This window comes from Scomber japonicus, chromosome 2 (genome assembly GCF_027409825.1).
Source record: "Scomber japonicus isolate fScoJap1 chromosome 2, fScoJap1.pri, whole genome shotgun sequence".
NCBI classification, from domain to species: Eukaryota; Metazoa; Chordata; class Actinopteri; order Scombriformes; family Scombridae; genus Scomber; species Scomber japonicus.
The window spans coordinates 15,330,045-15,350,516 of NC_070579.1; the positions used below are offsets into that span (position 1 = coordinate 15,330,045).

General features: G+C 37.4%; 1 protein-coding gene and 1 long non-coding RNA gene across 3 annotated transcripts in view; one reads left to right on the forward strand and one right to left on the reverse strand.

Moving 5' to 3' along the window:
• Positions 1 to 20,472, forward strand: part of lrba (LPS responsive beige-like anchor protein) — a 185,863-nt gene that overhangs the window by 5,038 nt on the left and 160,353 nt on the right. The window lies entirely within an intron of this gene.
• On the reverse strand, positions 16,233 to 20,399 carry LOC128371172 (uncharacterized). Of its 2 annotated transcripts, none has more exons than XR_008322798.1 (3): positions 20,092 to 20,399; positions 18,044 to 18,159; positions 16,233 to 16,799 (listed from the first exon to the last, which is right to left on the reverse strand). It is a non-coding gene; the product is annotated as an uncharacterized LOC128371172 (long non-coding RNA). The 2 variants fall into 2 exon arrangements; XR_008322797.1 differs by having other exon boundaries at positions 18,044 to 18,162.

Genomic DNA, 20,472 nt, shown 5'->3' on the forward strand with positions numbered 1-20,472 from the left:
ACACCGATGTCATGCTATAACACAGGACTATATGTAAAACTGCAGTCTAAAGATTTTTTGGAGCTTATCTGTAATAACTCATAGAATGATTCAATTTGATGTAGTAGTATTTTCCTCAGCTGCTCTCTTTCCTCTCAATCTACTTAGCATCTCTGCTAAGCTGATTTTATACTTTGCACATAAACTTCCTGCCTGAATACAATTTATTAAACCTATATTAGGCCGTAACTATAGCTTAAGAGCCCTCTTACGTTTCAGATCTTTTTAATATTTCATGTGATGTGCCTGTATCTACTTTCCTTTGTATGGGGTGGCCACAGAAAACAGCTTTCTATCCCTTTTATTTGTGCCAGAGAGATAAAGAATTCTGTTTTTATATTTGTTCAGTATCATTTTAAGGTGCCACTCTCTGTCTCTTGTGCGTCTGAACATGCACATTATCTGTTTGATGGTGTGTACTTCATCATCTCTAGTACTGATGTTGACACAGAGGATCTTCTTTTGAGATAGGTTGTCATGAGTGAAATTAATTGTTCTAAACTGCATCTTCTCTGGTGGTTCTTTAAATAGTCTACATAATGTTTTTTTTCTTGCTCACCACTGCAGGGAAGAGTCATGCACGGTAGTTGTGGTTTTAAAGTCCTGATTTGAGTAGCTTTCTTTCAGTACAACACTAGTATCAGATGTAGACTTCTTTTGGCTTCTACTAACTAGGGGTGGTATAAAGTATAAAGCAATCATTTGTGTATTTTTGCAGACCTTAAAAAATCATGTTTTCCCACTTACAGTTACTGCTAGAGATTTGGTTAAACTGACCTTTTAAAGCTTTACGCCAGTATTTTCTTGCATAATCCTCCATCAAAAATGCATGTAGTGAGAAAACATGAGTAGTGAGTGATGTGAATGTAGTAGTTTTAAAATGGCAATATGAAATCAATAATAATTACAGGCTTGGGAATTGAAATAGAAAAGTGCATCTCTTTCTTATTGCTAACCCTGTCTGTGTGCGTATGATGAATTCAAGAATACAACAAATGGCAAACACACACATACACACACATATATGCACACACACTCAGTCTCTCTTTCTCTCTGCACACAGTCTAACACAAGTGCCAGGGGAGTGAGGGCGATCCTTGTCCTCTCTCCAGGCATGCTTTACCCTCTCTGACAGTAACAAAGAGCCCTCTAATCTGACACATGAATGAAACTCTATCTGCTTCTCAGCGTTATCTGTTGCATCAGCCCAATTCCACAGTCACACCTTTCTTCCTCCTTTCTCCACCGTGGCTGAATTTAGTTTGGAGCACTTGAGGGCTGTTGTTCGAAAACAAGCACAACCTGACACGGTTTTTATACCCTTTAAGTGTGGGATTATTATTATTCTTATTATTTTTCTTTTCAACAACATGACCTTCAATGCACAGCGTGTCCATAATTGACCTTGTTATTTCCCTACACAAAAGAGGACGTTTTTGTTGCCATTACACCATTATGGCCATAACTTGTTTATAGTTGTGGCAATTTCTTTGTCAGGTCCAATTTTGCCCTGGATGGGAATATTATCTGTTTTAACATGTTTTATTACTTGGAGTGGGTGCACTTTTTAATTTGATACTGCCCTTGCACTTACACATTGTGATGATAATTACACTTCTACAGTTGTAGCAGTGAAACTAACACAATTAGCATCTTCTGGGTGTGCACACAGGTTTGGCTAACCAGCATGCACTTACCTTTAACTGGTTCTAAACAGCCTCGATTGGATCAGGGACAGTCTGTTTGCCGCTTACCTGTATAATGTGTCAGTATTTAGCCCCGGAGCAGATCAGATAATGCACCCACCATACCGCCCTCACTTACTGTGTGCTGACAAACATGCAGATGGCCTTAGGATTCAGCAATGTTTAGAAGAGATGTGTGTCAATTGTGTGTGAAAGCTCGAGATAAGTAAGTTGGGGATTTGAAACTGGGCGGTGTTGTTTCTAATTCAACAAAAATAACACAATAACATTGTGTTTGTTTCTTATCTTCTTATGGGCACAGTGGTTATAAAAACACGCCACATTTGGTAATTAAGTGCTTAACTTCCTCAAGACATCTTAGTGGAAGGGATGCAGTCAGACATGTTGACAACGGTTGTAGTGTAAGGGTTATTCTCTACTTGCTGTCACAGAATTTTGACACAGCACAGAATAATCTATTAGCGTGTTTGTAGTGTTTGTAGTGTTTGTACACGTTTCAGCCCAGTGAGCACGATTTTAATTATTAATTTGCTTGAATTTTCTGCACTTATTTGTACACTAATTGGTTTGTGTGTACAGCTGGTAAACAGAGGAATAGATAAAATTTTCTACCCCACACACACGTTGCTTTTCGAAGTCATGCATAAAGTGTTACATAGAGAGAGCACAGAATAGATAAGTTCACATCCATTGTTTACTTGAAAGTTGTTATTTAAAGCTTTCAGAGTTATTGTTAATTATTCACAGGGGACCAAACTTGGAGAAAGACTTCAACTTCTGTTGTTAAGGTAGTTTTATATCTGTGCGGCTTGGTATTCCTCTTTCAAATAAAGCGAAAAAGTCATATTTCTTTGGTGAGCAAAAATCTTTCTTCCAATATTTCAATCTTTCAACTTCAAGTTTAAGAGTGTTTAGTGAAGGATTAACTAGTCACAAATGATTTATCTGGGTCTGACGCTGCCTGCTTTTAGGAATCAGGGCCCTAATATAGTCCACTTCTTGGCCTACATATCTCCCCTTACTGTTTCTTCTATAAACAGTGCCAGCCCACAAAGGCATTTCAGCTAAATGCTACTGGTTATGGTGGACAGCGCTGGGAACAGGAACGGCTGGTGATAGACTCAAAGATCAACAGGATGATAATTAAACTGCGCCCCAGACTCAGCCAGAGGGGCAATTAGAAACTGCTCTCTTGTGTATGTGGACTAATATTGTACTATTAGAGTAGTTAGGTTCAGTTCACCCGAATTAGAAAAACAAACTTTTTTTTTTTGATTTACAGTTTGACTTTTTAGGGTCTTTATGAGGGGATTCTGATTTTCCATCTTCTGTTTAGTGTGTTTAGAGAACATTTCACACTAGTGTTCATATTCTACTCAAGAATGAGAAACCAAATATTTTTCTCTGCCTCAGCCCCAATTGGTTTTTGTTTTGGCACAAACATACACACACACACACACACACATACACACACACACACACACACACACACACACACACACACACACACACACACACACACACACACACACACTACAACTCAGTGGACTTTTGGATGATCTCCCTTCCCCCCTCCCATTCATTTTTGAGCTGCCCACTCAAGTCGGGGTGGCAGTGGCAACAGGGAAATCAGAGCCTTGCAGAATTCATTTTTCCCAGTAACTTTCCACTGATTCCATGGTCTGTCCCAGAGCTGTGGAGAGCTCCAGCTTATCTGAGGTTTACTCCAGAGTCATCGGGCATGCAGACCTGCAAGTTTTACTAAACCGCTGACTATAAACACCAAAGATTTTCTGTTTCGTTTCCTGTTTGTTGCTCAATGTTTACTATAAACCCAAGATTCTTGTCTTTATAATTACTACCAAACATAATAGTATTTTATTTATTTTATTTGAATGTTTATTTGTATAGGGACAAGTATATAGCATGAACTTATTCCATAGTATTCTTAGAACTGGACTGCATAACTTCAACCATTTGACCTTAGGTCAATGCCATTGTTGAAGTAAAGACGATGAGCAATGTCTGGACATGAGACACAACTAATGAGCTGTGGAAATGCACAACAATTCCCAAAGACTAACTCACACTGGTTACACACACACACACACGCGCACACCAAGCAAAGAACTACTGCTATGCTAATACGCTGGCATGGTGCTTAAATTGACATGTTGGAACACTATAGCAGAGCTTTTGGCTAAACAGGAAGCAGTATTAACCTCCCGGCCTGCTATCGTCTCTTCTCAGCAGGGGGTGTAATGATATGCTAATTCTGCTTTCCTGCCTGCCAGCCAGGTTTCAATGTTGGCTGCTGAAAAGGTGTGAATATTAAAACATGGCATGAAATGCTGCTCCTTTCGTAAAATAAATGGTATGTTGAAGCCTCAAGGTGTCGGCTCACTATAATGCCTGTGGTGTAGATTATTAAGCGAAAACACAATGTAATTGTTAAGTGAGATCACTGAAGCTTCTCACGGCGTGTTCAGATCAAACGCAAAGCAGAGTTTTTGCCTCATTTTACTTGCACGAGTTTGACTTTCGGGATTATTTGTGTTTATTCACCCCAAACAGCCAGAATACATTACTGTACATTAGCTGTAAGCTAACAAGTAACGGCAGGCACAGAGGTGGTGTGTCTGTTTGTGTTCAGTTCAGCCTTTGACTCGACTCAGAACTCACCAGGAACTCTGATGCTTTGTTATTTCCCCCTAGTCTCTCCTCTTCCTCTCTCCTCTCTGTATGTTTATGAAGTACATTCATAGAGCCCCGTTGAAACATTTTCAACTCGTGTCACACTTATTTGCCTCGCTTGGTTCAAGTTTTTATGTCTATTCGTGTCTTTGCATTGACCTTGCATGTAATTGTGCCATGTGCTTTATGTTTGTTCTGAACACATCGCAACAGGTTTAAATGCATGATGTCTAAATTCTAGCACATTGTATGAAAATGCATCTTGCTTGGAGGTTTGTTGGACTACTTCCAATTACATTGCATTATATTTCAATAATCATTATCTTTATGAGTGCCACAAGAGATTTATCCTGTACTTTTTCCCAGTCCAGTCTTAAAGGATAGGTTCACTGTTTTTCAAGTCTGTCTTAAAACAACAGTGAGGGGCCCATATGAACACTGAAACAGGTTTTTCTTGTTGGTTTCTTGTCATTCCTCTTTTTCATACTGGCCATTAAAAGACCTCCCTGCCCCCAATCGGGAGACAAAATCCACTGAAAGAAAGGTTTTTAAAAGTTGATCTGAAGATAATCTGAGTGTTCAGCTTTCTTGAATAATTATTCTTGACTGATTAATACAGTTTCATGTGTTCAACACATCTTTCCAACATGCATTTAGGTCGAGGGCCAGTGGTGTTATTACTGTGCATTCATTTGCACACAAGACCGTGTGCACTGAGCCTCTAGCAGTGCAGAGGACTATTACGCTTATATACACTTGGTCATGGTGAGTTGACACAACTTGCTCTCGATGGCCTCTCTAAGGACACTAGACGTAAAGAAGTTTAAAGTGATAATTTACTTTTCTAGTATTTTGATAGTATTTTATTGTTCAAAGCTTAGTCCACTATATGGAGCAGGATTCATAGAGGACCAGTACAGGTCAGATATTTCTCCTGTTAACTTTATTATTTTATGGATAGGACGTGACGGTGGTGATGGCATCCAACAATTTTTCACCTCAGACAAAGGCTGATTTGTCTAACAGGACTTTTGCTGAATACTGACACAATGGTTACCATTTAGGACTTTTTCCCTCCCTGCTTGTAAGCAAATGCTCTATGTTTAGCCTGGCCTGTAGTACGTTTGTCTGCATTAGTCATGGGATATACTTCATGATTATACTCCTCTTAAGGGATCGCCTGTGTCCCCCTAGCCTATAGTTGTTAGGTAATTTAGTCTGTTATAATATTATCATGCATATTATTGGCAGATGTGTGCATGTCTCTAGGCTTTATGTGCAAACGGATAGCCACATTATAATCCAATCTTCTCCTCTGATGTCCTCAGATAGATGGTTATAGGGCAAATCTGGCAACCAAAATGTTTAGACCTCCAAGAAATCTTAAATGATCTCTTATTGGGCTATCACAAAACTTTGTGGCATGTTTTTAGAAATGTTGTGAAGATAAATACAAATAAAATCTGTGAAAATATTACTGTGCCTTGCTGTATACTACATGTGAGGCTATGAAATAAGAGAAACATGATGTTGGGGGATGCACATAAAAATGTACAGGCCTGTGTCTTCACTGTTGGTCTCCCAGTGAACAGTTCTGAAAAAAACTGGCCCTTGGGCAAATATGACTGGCGACCCTTAGATGGTTTCTCTACCCTTGACCTGCTTTCAAACTCTGCATCAGCAACTCATCTGTTGCCAGAGCCTGGCATGCAACCTGTAGGGAGTACAGGCTGCACATCAGAGGTGAAGCTCATAAGTAAATGCTGCACAATAAAATGTAACACAGTATTTTTCTTTCTTGCAAATATTCAGCTTGGTGTGGATGTCTGACTAGATCTTTTTTTCTAAACCAAAGAAAAACAAACAAAAACAGAGGAGTTTAACTTCAGACTAGATGGGAGCTCTTTCTTCTAACTATTTCAGACACACAGTCAGAGCTGTCTACCTCTCGTAGCTGTTGTTTCTTTAATATTTGTTTAAATTTCTGCCCTGCGTCTACAACTACACATCTCTTTTTACACTGCAAGGTTTCAGTGGTTTGCTTTTCTCAGCAAGACCAAAACTTCCATAATGCCATGACATTACTGTAACGTCACCTGCTAAAACAGTATTTGGTGTCAAAGTAACTGAGTGGCACATTTTTCTTTTTGTCATGTGTAAACACGTTATTCTGATTTAATTCAGTGACAACAAGGACACTCTGCTATTATCAAATGAATTTGATTCTTTCAAATAGCAATAAAAAGATTCTTAATGATATCAATATCTAACTGGACAACATTTAATGCACAATGAACATTGTAAATCTGAAATCATGTAACATTTGTCTGATGACTGTATACTGTTGCCTAACTGGTATAATGGTAGTGGTAGTAGCTAATTGAACAAGTTTAACAAAAAAAAAAAGCATTTTTAAAAAAATTGACAGCACTGCTTTGACCATAAAATGTAAATAATTATAACTTAACTGGATTCTTTTAAATATTCATCATACAATTATTCACAGCATCACTCATGGTGTTTTGAATATATGTTTTTATTGAAATGTTAATAATTTAAAGCTAAAGCTTGATTTATGCTTGGTCATGAAACACAAATGATTTATGTTGCACCTTTTTACCTGCAATCATAACCTGAAAACATCAAGTAGAAAGAGAGGAAAAGCTGGGCAGAGTGGTCACACTGTTGTTTAACCCATGCATGGGCACTAGAATAAATGTGTAAAATTATATTGCTGACATAAACTCATCAAATTCTTAATCTTTGGGGAGATGGCTCCGTTCAATTGAAGCTCGAGGGTTTGCTGTTGCTGTCGCAATTATATGACATCACACAATACACGCTAGATGACGCCTCTGCTCCGACGACGTTGCCACAGCAACCTGTCAGAAAAGAGCCAAATCCGATTTGGACACTTGCTAAAAACAGTGTGGACAGTCAGGCCTAAAAATCGGATTTGAGAAGGAATCAGATTTGAATCAGATTTGCCTGCATTGTGAACGCAGCCTATGTGAATTCGTCCTCATATATAAGTTACTTGCTAGTTGAAATGAATATTTGCTTTTTCCATTTCAATGCTGTCTTCACACAATGTCTTCTTTCAGCATATTTATTTATATACAAATACAAGCAAGTTTTGATTGCTGTAAAAGCGCCTCCATTTGAGCAATGTTGTCTTGCTTTGATTGTAATGTCTGGATGTACCAGGCTTTGCTTCATGAGGAGGAGGATGTGGAGGATGTGGAGGATGAGAAAAGATTGTGGAAATTGGAGGACTGCATATTTTTAATCAGTGAATTTATTTGGGCGTGAAGGTTAGTTGAAGGCCATGTAATCCACACCCAGACATTTGATAAACTGCCAGAACCACAGATTAGGCATTTTTAGATTTCCTTACAAAACAGGGAATACAAAGTATTTTTTATTCCTCATCATTTCTGGAAGAGGAACAAAACTTACTGGAATCCCCCCCTCCCAATATTTGAGAAAATATTACATTTTAAACATGATAAATGTCAAGTAGATATTTTCAGATCTCAACTGAAAATTGAGTTTCACGGTTTACACATCTGAAGGTAATCACATTTGCTGTCTCATGACCTTTACCTATAAATGGCAGTCTCCAATCATTTCCAAGTTCTTTATGGTAGTAACCAGTGAAGAACTTGGTAAAGCACAATGTAAAACCTCCTAATCCTAAAACTCTTATATTTTTCTGTGAGGTTTGCTTGAGAGATCCAAGTCGGATTAATCAAAGCACTCTTAACTGCCTGAACTGAATGGCTGAATAAATTCAGATTAGGACATTATAATCAAGTCTACCAAGAAAGGCAAACTATCTGTTCATAGCTTGATGACAGGTCTATACCGCTTGTAAACGTGTTTGGTACAACACTGGAAATTCTAATAGATGAATACTACTGATTTTCTTAAATCACTTGTATGTGTCTCTTAAGAAGAAATCTGTCCACACCAGTGGTTCTTATTGACTTAACAGTAATATGGAACTGCAAAGCAATAAATCCTCACATGTTAGGTGATGAAACAACAAATATTTGGGATTTGTACTATTTATTTTATATTAACAATGTATTAAAGTATATGAAAGAGTAGATGGCCAGCATTTCATTCTAAATCACAAGGTATGATGTTACTCATCCTGCCATAATCCACGTCCAACATATACACTGGAGTTTTTTAGATGTCAAAAGAATGATGCACTAACCCATAAAACAGTGACTGTCTAGACATCAGGGCATGCCATCACGCATCCACAGGGCCATCAGACAGGCAGCACCTGGTCACAAGCCACCAAAAGTAAATGTTAAAAGGTCGAGTGTGTTCATACTGGTACATCATTGGGGTTATCAATTTGGCATCTTACATCACAGATGTTTCATTGAATTATACCTGCATCAAGGTTCAGCAGGTAGTTTCGATGTCCCAGGGCAACTGTTTTCATATTTGAAACATCAAATAAAATAGCGATAGCTCTTTGTGTTGGTTGGTTTACTTTACTGGTGCTCATTCAGTATACACTACAATATATACACAAACACAGTATACTATATCCTGGTGCACACTATGCACACCACATCCTAGTTTGCCATTTCGTAATGCATTTATTCTATTTTTGTGTGATTACTTCCACATAGGGGTGGAAATACCAAATCACACTGTCTGTCAGGAAGTACTGGCGTTTGCACTGACTGCTTTATTTAGTCGCTTTCAACATCAGCCTTTGTTGGAGAGAATTTTGGGATTTTACAGAGGAAGCTGCAGTGACACAGGAAGTATAAACCACAAGAAGCCCATTGGAGTGGAGCAACTGTGCTGCAGACAGTTTCCTGATCCCACCATTCAGCCTTTCCCTTTAAAAGATGTTTAGCTGAGGTGTTGGAGATTTTATGCTTTTTGTTTGCCATGGAAGTCAGAAAGAATGCTGTTCATAGCCAATTAGGCCTCATGAAACAAGGAGGATATCAAAACACCTCAGACAGTCTCTTGGCGTTACATGAACTTTTACCATATTGTTCCAGTTTCTTACATCAGCAGATTATTTCTCTCACATTGAGGAGCTACTAGTAAAATATGACCTTAATCTGACCCTGTTATTATTTGTTTGTTCTCCTTTGTCTTACTAGTCTCAATCAATCAATCAATCAATCTTTATTTGTATAGCGCTAAATCACAACAGAGTTATCTCAAGGCACTTTACACATTGAGCAGGTTCTAAACTGAACTCTTCAGGTTAGTCTGTCATTATAAGAAATGTTTAATGGTACATTTAAGACCAATACGGTTGAGTTAGGGCATCAGTGGCATATTCAGAGTTAGCCTGTGGAAAAAACTAGCAGTGCTTTGCAGCAATGTTTGAACGAGCAGATCCCTGCATTGTATTGTTCTGTATTCTTTCTAGTACATGCATGAACCCGGGGTGTATGTTCGGTCAACCGCAGAAGGTATTGCATATTATCAGTTGGTGATGGTAATGAGCTGTAAAAATGGGAAATGTACCAATGAAAGGCAAAACTTGTAATAGGTTCAGAACAATAAAAAATAATTAGTTTTATGAGGCAGGGATTGCAATCAACATGTTTGTTAGCTTCAAGGTTGTGAACAAAACTATGTGTGTGTGTCATCGGGTATCTTTTAAATTAAAGTAACTAATCAAAGGTGGGTCCTTCATGTTGAAATCTTCTTTTCACTCCTTCCAACAAGGCGAAGTGGAATTCCTCACTAATGTTTATCTCTTTCCTTTTTCACCTCCCTGATCCAGCTGCTATTTTTAACATGTTACACCAGAGCCAATCTTCTGCTACTATGCAAACTAAAACCATAGGCGTTGCTGTATCAAACAAGGGAATTCTTTGTTTTCTTTGTGAACAAATATCTACTTTCCATGCATTCAAATTGTCATCTCTCTAACAAAAGACATATATTCTCTAGCATTACTTTTGTTAATACAGGATATCTCATTCCAGACAGACAGCACATAAAGATTTTCTCAAGTAGAAAGCCATGCAGTCAATAAATCATTTTCTAGTATCGTTTTAATTTTGAACATCTCATTCCAGAAGCAGACGACTTTTAGTTGGTCAAGGTTGTCCTGGAAAACTGGAGAGAGATTGCCCTGAAGCCTAGATTCTGTCTAATGAGGATCATTTCCTGACAAACCTTTTCCTTTTGTTGACAATAGCAGCCACACTGCAACTGAAGTTAGATTTAGTGCAGGATTAAAAACGCCTGTTATACAGTACACCACCATTTGTAATGTTTTGCCAAAATTTTCCTTGAATCAAAGTAAGAAGCTGTATTTTGACCACGAGGGGAAGTGTCACCCAAATGTATGAGTTTGCTGAAACATAAGTGAGCCATGTGTGATAAAAGTGTTCCTGTGGATTACATTCATCCGCCTCCTCCTCCTTACTCATTGTTTTAAAAGAACTCCTCAACATGGGATTGTCTAGAGTACTGTCATTATTACTGCAGTACAGTATAAAGAGGATGACATACACAAAGAAATCCCCAGAACTCTTCTTGACTTCAACATTCATTCCTTTGCAATAAAGTTGAAGATGAAGTTTAATCTATCCAGTAGGGCTGTCGATCATTTTTTGGATTAATCAATTGATTGTTTGGCCTATTAAATGTCGCAAAATGATCAAAACTGTTGATCACGAAGGGCCAAAAAAACCATAAAATATTCACATTTCAGATTGCTCAAATAATGAAACGATTATCAGAATAGTTGATGATTACTTTTCTGCTGACTAATAAATTAATAGACTAATCATTGCAGCTCTACTTTTTTTTTTAAACTGGGCCAATTTCAGCTCTTGTTCAGGAGTAACCTTCAATTGTATTATATAAGAGGCATATTTTGGAGAAAACTGGCATTTTGCGGTACGAGCACATGTACCGATACTGCCCTTTTATTAAGAAGATCAGATAATAGACAAGGTGTGAGGGATGCATATTAAATACAGTTTCTTTATCAATGTGAATAACTCATTACATGTATTCAGTCATGGCCAATCCCTGATGTTACCCCAACAAATCATCCCAGCAAGTTGAGGTATCAGAATCAGCATCAGGACAGAAAAAGTTGAAAAGGTGTGTCCCTAAATGCTCAAATACCTGTAATTTCAGCAAACATCACTCTGTCAACAAGTAAATTAGAAAGGTTGGAGCAGCATGGCTGGAAGAGATCTTCCTGAAACCACTCTCCTCTGTTTGGATGAAGTAGGTCTGAAATATGTATCTGCTTTCTGTTTCCTTGCTTTGGATCTTTGCCTCTTCCTTATTAATCCCATGTCATGGTGCAAATGGCATAATGGACACATGTTTGACTCCATTGGTAATTTCTATCTATGTGTTGTTTTCTCCATGTTGTACCAAATCTGTTTTGAAATAAACAGAGCAACAAAAGAAATTATTTGTTCATCAAGCTGCTTCCAGGGAATGATCATATTTAATGTAGTGTAAAAATGACTGCCAGCCAGTGTTTAAAACAAACGCTTGGCAGGTTGCCCTTCTGAAGATATTCTTAGAAATCCAGCTATTAAAATATCTCTCTCTCCGCCTCCCTCTTTTTCTCTGTCTCTCATTATCATGTTTATCTCAAAGTGTAAGAAAGGTAGGCACTGTGGAGAGAAAATGAACCCAGCAGTGTCTTCTAATTTAACAATAATGAGTCAAACCTTTAAGAATAATGTTTCAGTTGAATCATTACTATTTGTTTATTATTCCCAGTGTTGGCAATCAACACACAATGAGTACTTGGTGCCATTTGGATAAAACGTTCATAAAGTGGCTTTTGAATAACAAGTTGTTCTATATGGAGTGCGTGAGTCAGGTAAAAGAAGGGGGTTGTAGTGAGCTGTGATCATTGAACCAGTGTTATTCCATGGTCACTGCATGCATAATTGTCACCACTTTTCTTTCCACTCCCGCTTTGACAAATGTAGAGTGGCGGACTCCTCCATCGGGCTGGATGTTGGTTGGATGTTTTTGTGAATATTTTTCATGACAGAAGCTAGACTAACAAGCCAAAGTACATGTGAAACAGGTAGTAATGCATAATTTGCTAGTTCTGTGGTTTGGTTGTGTACAGGGACCAGTCCACCTTTTCTTACCCAGTACAGATTCTGATTACTACTCCCTCCAGTTAAGCAACAAACACAAGGCGTTCTTCAGGTTACACGCATTTATTGCATCCATGCGATCAACATGCCGTGAGAACTAGATAAATAAAATACAAAATCATACATTTACATATGAGGTATACATTCTCAAAGGGAATAATAATTTAGCATTAAACATAGGTGAGATAACATGCAGTTATCAGGTGAACTCAAATAATTACAAACATATAGAAATACAAATAGACCTGAATACCTCATTAGCCACGTTAACTCAAGGGGTAAGAAAATGAACCTCCAGCTTTATAAGTCATCACTAAGCTTCATGCACGTGCACATAATACAGCAAGTAACTTTTAATGACATCCTCTGTTGAACTGAACCTTTAACAAACAACAAACAAAAACAACCCAAAGAACATTTCTTCCGCTATCAAATATAACACACTCCTTTTAACATATGTTTTTATGTGTATATTCTAACTTATATGTTAACTCATGTTAATAAACAAAATAAATATTTGTATCCAAACATAAATTATTCTAATTTTTAACTCAAATAATTAAATTAATTTAAATTGTATGACTAACTTTGATGGCAGCTACACTGATACCTCAACTTACTGCTATCTGTTCAATACTGAGTCCTCTCTTTTTCTGTTTAAAATCTGTGTACCTCACTCTGTAGAGCTCATTGAAATCATTTTCATGTAAGGTAACCTATGGCGAAGGATTGCTGCTGTGACTGAATTAATGTAACTGGCAGTCTTACATATTATGACATTGACAAAGAATAATAAGGTCAGAATCGCAGTATTGTGAAAGAAGAAGTTTGCAGGGAGCTTATGTGAGTCGTGACATTAAATGTGTGAGTGTGTCTCCATGTAATGCTTGTTTATCTTTAAAAAAATGACAGTTAGGTTCATAGTTTAAAACAATACCTATGACTATCTCTGTATATAAAATACAGTTACATTAGTAAACATTAAGTAGGTTCTTCAGTCTTACTTCATATTTTGCTGCATCATGACTGCACTTCTGCCACGTCCATATCCTCAATTGTACCTCGCCCCTCTTTCTTAATCAGCCATCACCCAACACTCAGCAGTCTTCCTGTTCTCCTCCATTCTTTACTGTGTACTTGTTTACATTGGGAAGGGGTTGACTTCCGTTTCCTGTTGACGCACAATTTGCTGGTAGAAATGGATTCATTTTATTCCTTTATAGTAATTTGATTCTTCTTAGTACAGCACAGAAATTTCAGTTTACAGTTAGTTATTATATTTTGTCATATTTTGAGAGTTAGTTAGAAATAGAGGTTTTATTGCCCAGCACTCAAGTGTATTTCGCATATTTTCAGCCCCAGGTTATCACCTGATTTGTATTTTTTAAAATAACTGAGCTACAAATGGTTCCTCTTACCATTTGATCTGACTGTGAAATTCCTGTCATTTGATATAAGCTTTGAAATTAATTTGGTTGTGCAATAGCGATTAACCGTAATGATTAAAGGAAATATTACGGCATTTGTTAAACAGGCTTGAGCATGTACGAGCTCAAAATATATCCTCCCGTTCATCACTGAAATGACTCTTGTGTGTTTTTATAATCTCTTTCGAATTCACAAGCCCCTTCAAGTAATGCACCTCACTTTCACTCCACGACCACGTCTGACTATTTCGTCTCATCTCCTCCATCAGAAGCTCATTCCTCCGTTTCACCGCCTGCACTAGAGGGATTTGAGTAGGACAGATTATTTGGTTGACCTCCCTTTTCTGCTGGAACCATTTCAACATCTCACATCAGAATATTGGAAATGTGAGTGTTCATCAGCAGCGAAGAGTGCAGGATTATAAGATGTTGTCATATCACGAATCATGTGTTGGGTCACTGTTGATGGATGTTTCGGTTTGCGGTGAGTGTGGAGGGGAGCCTCTCATGGAAGAATAAGCTAAACCGCCTTTGGTTTGACAAGATAGCTTGTTAAAAGAGATTTAGTTAAAAGAGCTGTTGAAAAAGTAGGCCATCGGTGTGTCGTGAAAGCACGGTCACTCTGACAGCCTATTTGGTGAGTATTTCACTACTTTGGTTTCTAAAAAACAGAGTGAAAACCAATGCCACAATGGGTTGTTATCACACACAAGCTGACATTTATAGTCCTCTCAAAGAGAACAAATTGAACTTGCTCTTAAAAATGGCAAACATTTACATATTTTTTTTCCTCTCTGAGCCATCACAGTACACTCATGCAGTCATAACCAACCATTCAGATGTTTAGACCTGTTCTCATGTCTAACAAGAAGCTATGAAGACTTGAATGTACTGTATGCTGATTGTTCAGAGCAATTCAAAGCCTGATTCAAAGCTGTCTAACAAAAGTAGCAACAGGAGACATGCGAGACGTGAGCTCACATCTATCATGGGCATTGTCCTATTGCCCATTAAAGCAGTTGTCTCGTTCAGGCAAATTACTTCATATTCAAATGATTTCACCCATAGAATTAATTGCAGTTTCATTAGGGAGAGAATTGAAAGATGAACATCAACATGGACACACGTACACACAATGAGTAGAGCGGCTCATCGCTCCGTAGCCGTGGCTTGGCAGCATCACTGTTTCTGCCTATTACATTTAGCTGGGTAATTTTCTTCCCTTTGGTGCAAAATGGCCATCATTTGTTGCTCGCTCTCATCATTAGCATCATGTGGCTCTCTGTAATGCTTTAGAAGTCTCCAAATAGCTCTGCTCTTCTATAGTAAACCGTTACTTGTTAATGTCTCAGTCTCTCGCTGCCAAAATGTGTCTCTATCTATGTCTTGTAAAAACAGTGTTGACTGATGAACTGTAGTCTTTATATAAACAAATCCGAAGCTACATATGCGATGATGTTACTCCTAATTAGGGCTTGACTGATATATCTATCAATAATCTTGTACAGAATATACATTTAAACACACATCTTTTGCAATGATCCATCAACTGTGGTTATTAAACACCTGTGACAAAGATATGTAATGGAAGAATGATATTTTACAGTTTAACAATAAACTTTATTGTGTAAAATGACTGAAATCAGTGCACTGAAACAGTAAACTTCACTGGGAATTTAATAATTACAAATAACTATAAATAAAAACAAAAAAACACATAGAACAACAAACTAACATATACATAAAATGAGTATATAATTAAAAAGAAATTAATATTGGTGCATATTGGACACGCCAATACCGATATAGGCCAAAATCTATATATCGATAATCTCAGGTGATTGATCTATCTGTCAGGCTCTACGTTTAAGTACATTTTAGAGAGTTTGACAAAGAAAAACGTGAATCAGTGCATGCTTATAAACTACATATACACACATTTATTTCAGAAAAGATGAAAACTAACATGACATGATTGAGTTTTATTTTTTGTTTCTGGTATTTCCACTCAGTTTGGATGGAAGTGTATATTAACAACAACTTATTTAGAATAGAAAAGAATAGAATAAAACTTTATTGTCCATCGTGGTGGAAAATTGTCTTTGGCTCACCAATAACAGACATACAATAGACAGAAATTATATAAAAACCTTAGAGCCCATAAACTCCATACAATCTTTTAAATACAACACACATTTTAAATACATAAAATACCTAAAATATATAAGGTATCAATAGTGCATATCAGTTCCTGTGTGCGTATTGTGTATTGATTATTTGGAAGTATTTAGAATTATTTTCCTTCAAAGGCCCTATTGTGCAGCCCATAAATACTGTTGACACATTTTGTTTTAACTAGGATTTGGTATGAAAGACGTTTTTTGCCCTGTGGATTCTAATGTCATATTTGACATTGCATTTGTAATCACAGCTTTCCAGAAGTCTTAATCCTTGATTGCTCTGGCTATCAGGTAACCTTGAGTACAAGCAGAGCTCCGGCAATAGATACAAATTCTGGTTCTGGTGCACCAGTTTGCCCTGCCATCCTCCCCATGTCGTTCTCCATGGAGACCATAGAAGCCTGTTTGTGCTTTGTGTTACGGCCCAGTGGCTGCTTGGCTGCTCAGCCATGATTAATTCAGGCAGGCCTCATGGGAGAACAGCCAGGCTAGGTTACCCAGCCAGGGATCTGGTGTCTAGCTGCCATAAAGACACTGACTTTATGGCAGCTTTAGGTGCAGAGCTCTCTTGGCTTTAGCTGAGGCTGTGGTTGGCAACGTGTAACACTTGTTCCTAAAATAGAGCAATGTAAATGATTCAATTGAACAGTTGAAGAAATTGAAACACTGGAAACCTCTTTGGCATTCACGAATAGACACATGACACATGTTCTCTCACAGCTACAGGAAATGGCTTTTTGTTTTTGCTGGCACAGTTGGTAAAGTAAATGGTTTCCAGGTTTGAAGCAGAGTGCTACTATATGATAAAGTTCATTTGAATATGACATTTTATATCCTCCTGACACACATTTCTATCGTAAGATGGGCCGTTGACGCAACTCCAGAAGTTTCTAGTTATACATGTCAGGTAAAACATTGACCTCAGTAGCTTAACTTGGTTGGTTTGGCCTATTTTAAAAAAAACTGGGATAATATTTGACTTGATAACAACAAGAGGAAAAAAAGGACAAATTCTTTACAGGTTAGTCAGCAACTCCAGACCAGACAGGTTTTACAATTTTTATTACAGACTATATTTCCTTTTTTTCACACAGTCCTTACATGAATACTGGTATTGAAGATTTGAGAGGCCAACGGATGCTGCAATGATTGATAATGTCAGATAACGTTATCTTTGTTTGTCACATTTCATTCATAATTCAATAAGCAGATACCTTCAAAAGAGATCATAAGACTCTAACACTCACAAATGACAGCTGTGGTCATATTCTTGCTTGTAAATTTCTATTCTCTTCTTAGCTTGACTATCAGTCTTTCACAAACCACTTAAACTGTGTACAAAAAGGTTCATTTTTCACGTCACATTGCAGAATTATCTATATTATGTTTTGAATAAAATTACTGACAGAATAATTACCAGTGCTTGTCACAAGTTCCTGGAGCCCAAGTGGATTTTGGGATTTTGTTTATTTATCTGACCAAAACCCCCCAAAACGTTTTATGAATCAAAAGAAGAAAGTTGTATAATTTTATTACAAATTGAAGTAGGTCATGGTGGTGGTGGTTGATGATATCAGTACCTCACATCATGAGATACAAGATAATTGTTCAATCTATCTTGAAATCAAACCTGTTTTCAAATGTCGGAAGGCACAAACCGGACCCAAAATCTGCCCTGTTACCCTCAAACCACCTGCCATGTGCATGTAAATGTAGTGTGTGTGTGTGTGTGTGTGTGTGTGTGTGTGTGGCACTCTGTCTCCATCCTCCTTTTTGTTCTCCATCCCCTTGGTCAGCTGACTCTGATGGATGGATGTCTCGCGCACAGTGGCAGGCTCATAAATCAGCACTTACTGTGGCAAAATGGCACCCAACATCCATTAATGGCAGACCTGACTGCGATTGGAGGCATCCACCCTCAAGTTCATACACGCTACTCTGTAGAGACATGCGATTCATCAGTGATCTGCTAAAAAAGAAAAAAAAGAAGGAGACAGGTTGCCAGTGGGGCATTAAGTAGTGCATGTGTTAATATAAGTGTTTTTACATAGGCTCTGGCATGTTGCCCTAACAGCTGGGCTAGCTGTGATATTTAATATATTATTTACTTATTTTCTCTCTCTTCTTCTTATTAGGAAACCTTGGAATTTTTCCATCTATATCTAACTTTCTCTTATTTTTTAACAGCTGTGTCTGCACAGTGTCAAATTGGCTATATATGGTAGTTTTATATAATGGTTAGTTCAACCAAATTACAAAAGAAACCTATTTCTCAATTACCTCTTGTTGGATTTGTCCATGCTGTGGTTTTGCCTCCTTTTCTATGCAATTTAAAGTAAATAAAGTTTTCTTATTTGTGGTGCGAGTAGCATTCAATTTCAATATTTCATAAGAAATTCAATAGTGAAGTAACAGAGCGGTAAGGCAACTGGAAAGACACATTATTTTTTAAAAACTTGCTGTTTTCAAAGTGCATTTTTAATGCTTTGAGCATCATAAATGAAATACCATTTACTCTTTACCAGTTGTATAGGAGGTGGAGTTAAGAATCTATGTGCAAGATACCAGTTGGGGTAAGAGAGAAAATGTTTTTGATATACAGTACTTCAGTTAGCCATTCATTAGATATTGGCAGAGCTCTGACAATCAATTGATTAATTGATGTCAATGGACAGAAAATAAATAGGCAACTATTGTAATAACAGAATCATTTGACAGTGACGATCATTCAGCTTCCACCTTCACCTTTGTGAGGATTTACTGATTTTCTCATCATCATTTTAAACAGAATATCTTTGGGTTTTTGACTGTTGGTCGTACAAAACAAGACATTTGAAGACATCATCTTGGACTTTTCAAATATGTGATGGACACTCTTCACGGTTTTCAGAATTTTTATAGACCAATTGATAAATCTTGAAAATAAGTGGCAGATTCATTGATAATGAAAACAATAAATAATTGCATAAATTATTTATCTATTTATTTATTTTTTAATAAAGTTTATTCATAAGTATTGTAATTGGTATAATTATTGGCATAACAATATGAAATATTTGTACTTTGTACATATTATTGATAAACAAGAATGTATGAGGTTTTAAAGAAAATGGGTTTATTAGATGATGAATAGTCTCATTGTTTTTTCGTTGATGCTTTGACATGAAAGGACAAATAGATATTCTGTGAGATGAGGTTAAAGGGACGTTAGGTGGGGTCTGCGTCAGTGTTATTGTCACTTTATCTCCTGTCCTGTGTGATGTTGCAGCAGCAGCAGCATTTTCACAGTTCCCCCTCCTTCACTATCTCACACCCAACACACACAAACACATGCCCTCAGAGTTAATCTAGCCTCACTCATTTTAATGGGACACTTTCCATTCCACAAACCCAGCAATATTGTTTTCACATCCAGCCTGCGTAATGGCCGAATATGACTATAACATGTTCATTTTTTTGTCCAGTCACACCTCCTCGATTCTAGCCATGACAGCCTCACTTTTAAAATTAATTTGACATCAACATTGTTATTTTCCTTATCTTTTTCTATTAGGCAGGGTTCAATAATAAAAATGTCATCACAACGATTAAGATGTGACAAATTATGACATTTACGGCTCATACAATTTATGTCCACACACAAAGAACATCACTCCTTTGCAATAAGACAAGCATTATACCTCACCACTCCCTGAACAAGCTTTAGCTGGAGCTTGGGCTCTCTAAACTGAGTGAGATATATTTACCTTCTTTCTTGCTGATGTAAATAATATTTCATGATTTTGATCGCTTGTGTCATAGATTGTAAAAGGAAATTTGCTAATTAATTTCTCTCAACGCAAAATGAAACACATTCCCAAGTGTAAAAGATATGAAGATATAAACACAGTGCTCTCACCTTTTAAAACAGTGCATACTGAGTAGCACCTGGTGTTCAATGTAGATTTTACGATGAGGTTCACGTCACTGCAGCTGAAGCACTCTATGTATTCTCTTGAATATCATAAGTGAAAATGAATCTCAACTCGGGTCCGTGTCTGCCAGGCTGTCAGATGCTGTTAGTATTCCGGTGCCTCCTACAGGAACAAAAGACCTCTAAATACTCGTTTCACTGTTTAGGGTCTGCCTGGATGTCTCGCTTAGTTTCACTGACATGGCTACTTATTTGATATTTCGTCACTCTTGGTTTATCACACTGTTTCAATGCTAGCAAGTAAACAGTTGAATCGACTGTGAGACAAACATACAGATAGACTGACAGAGACCTGTGTTTTTCCCC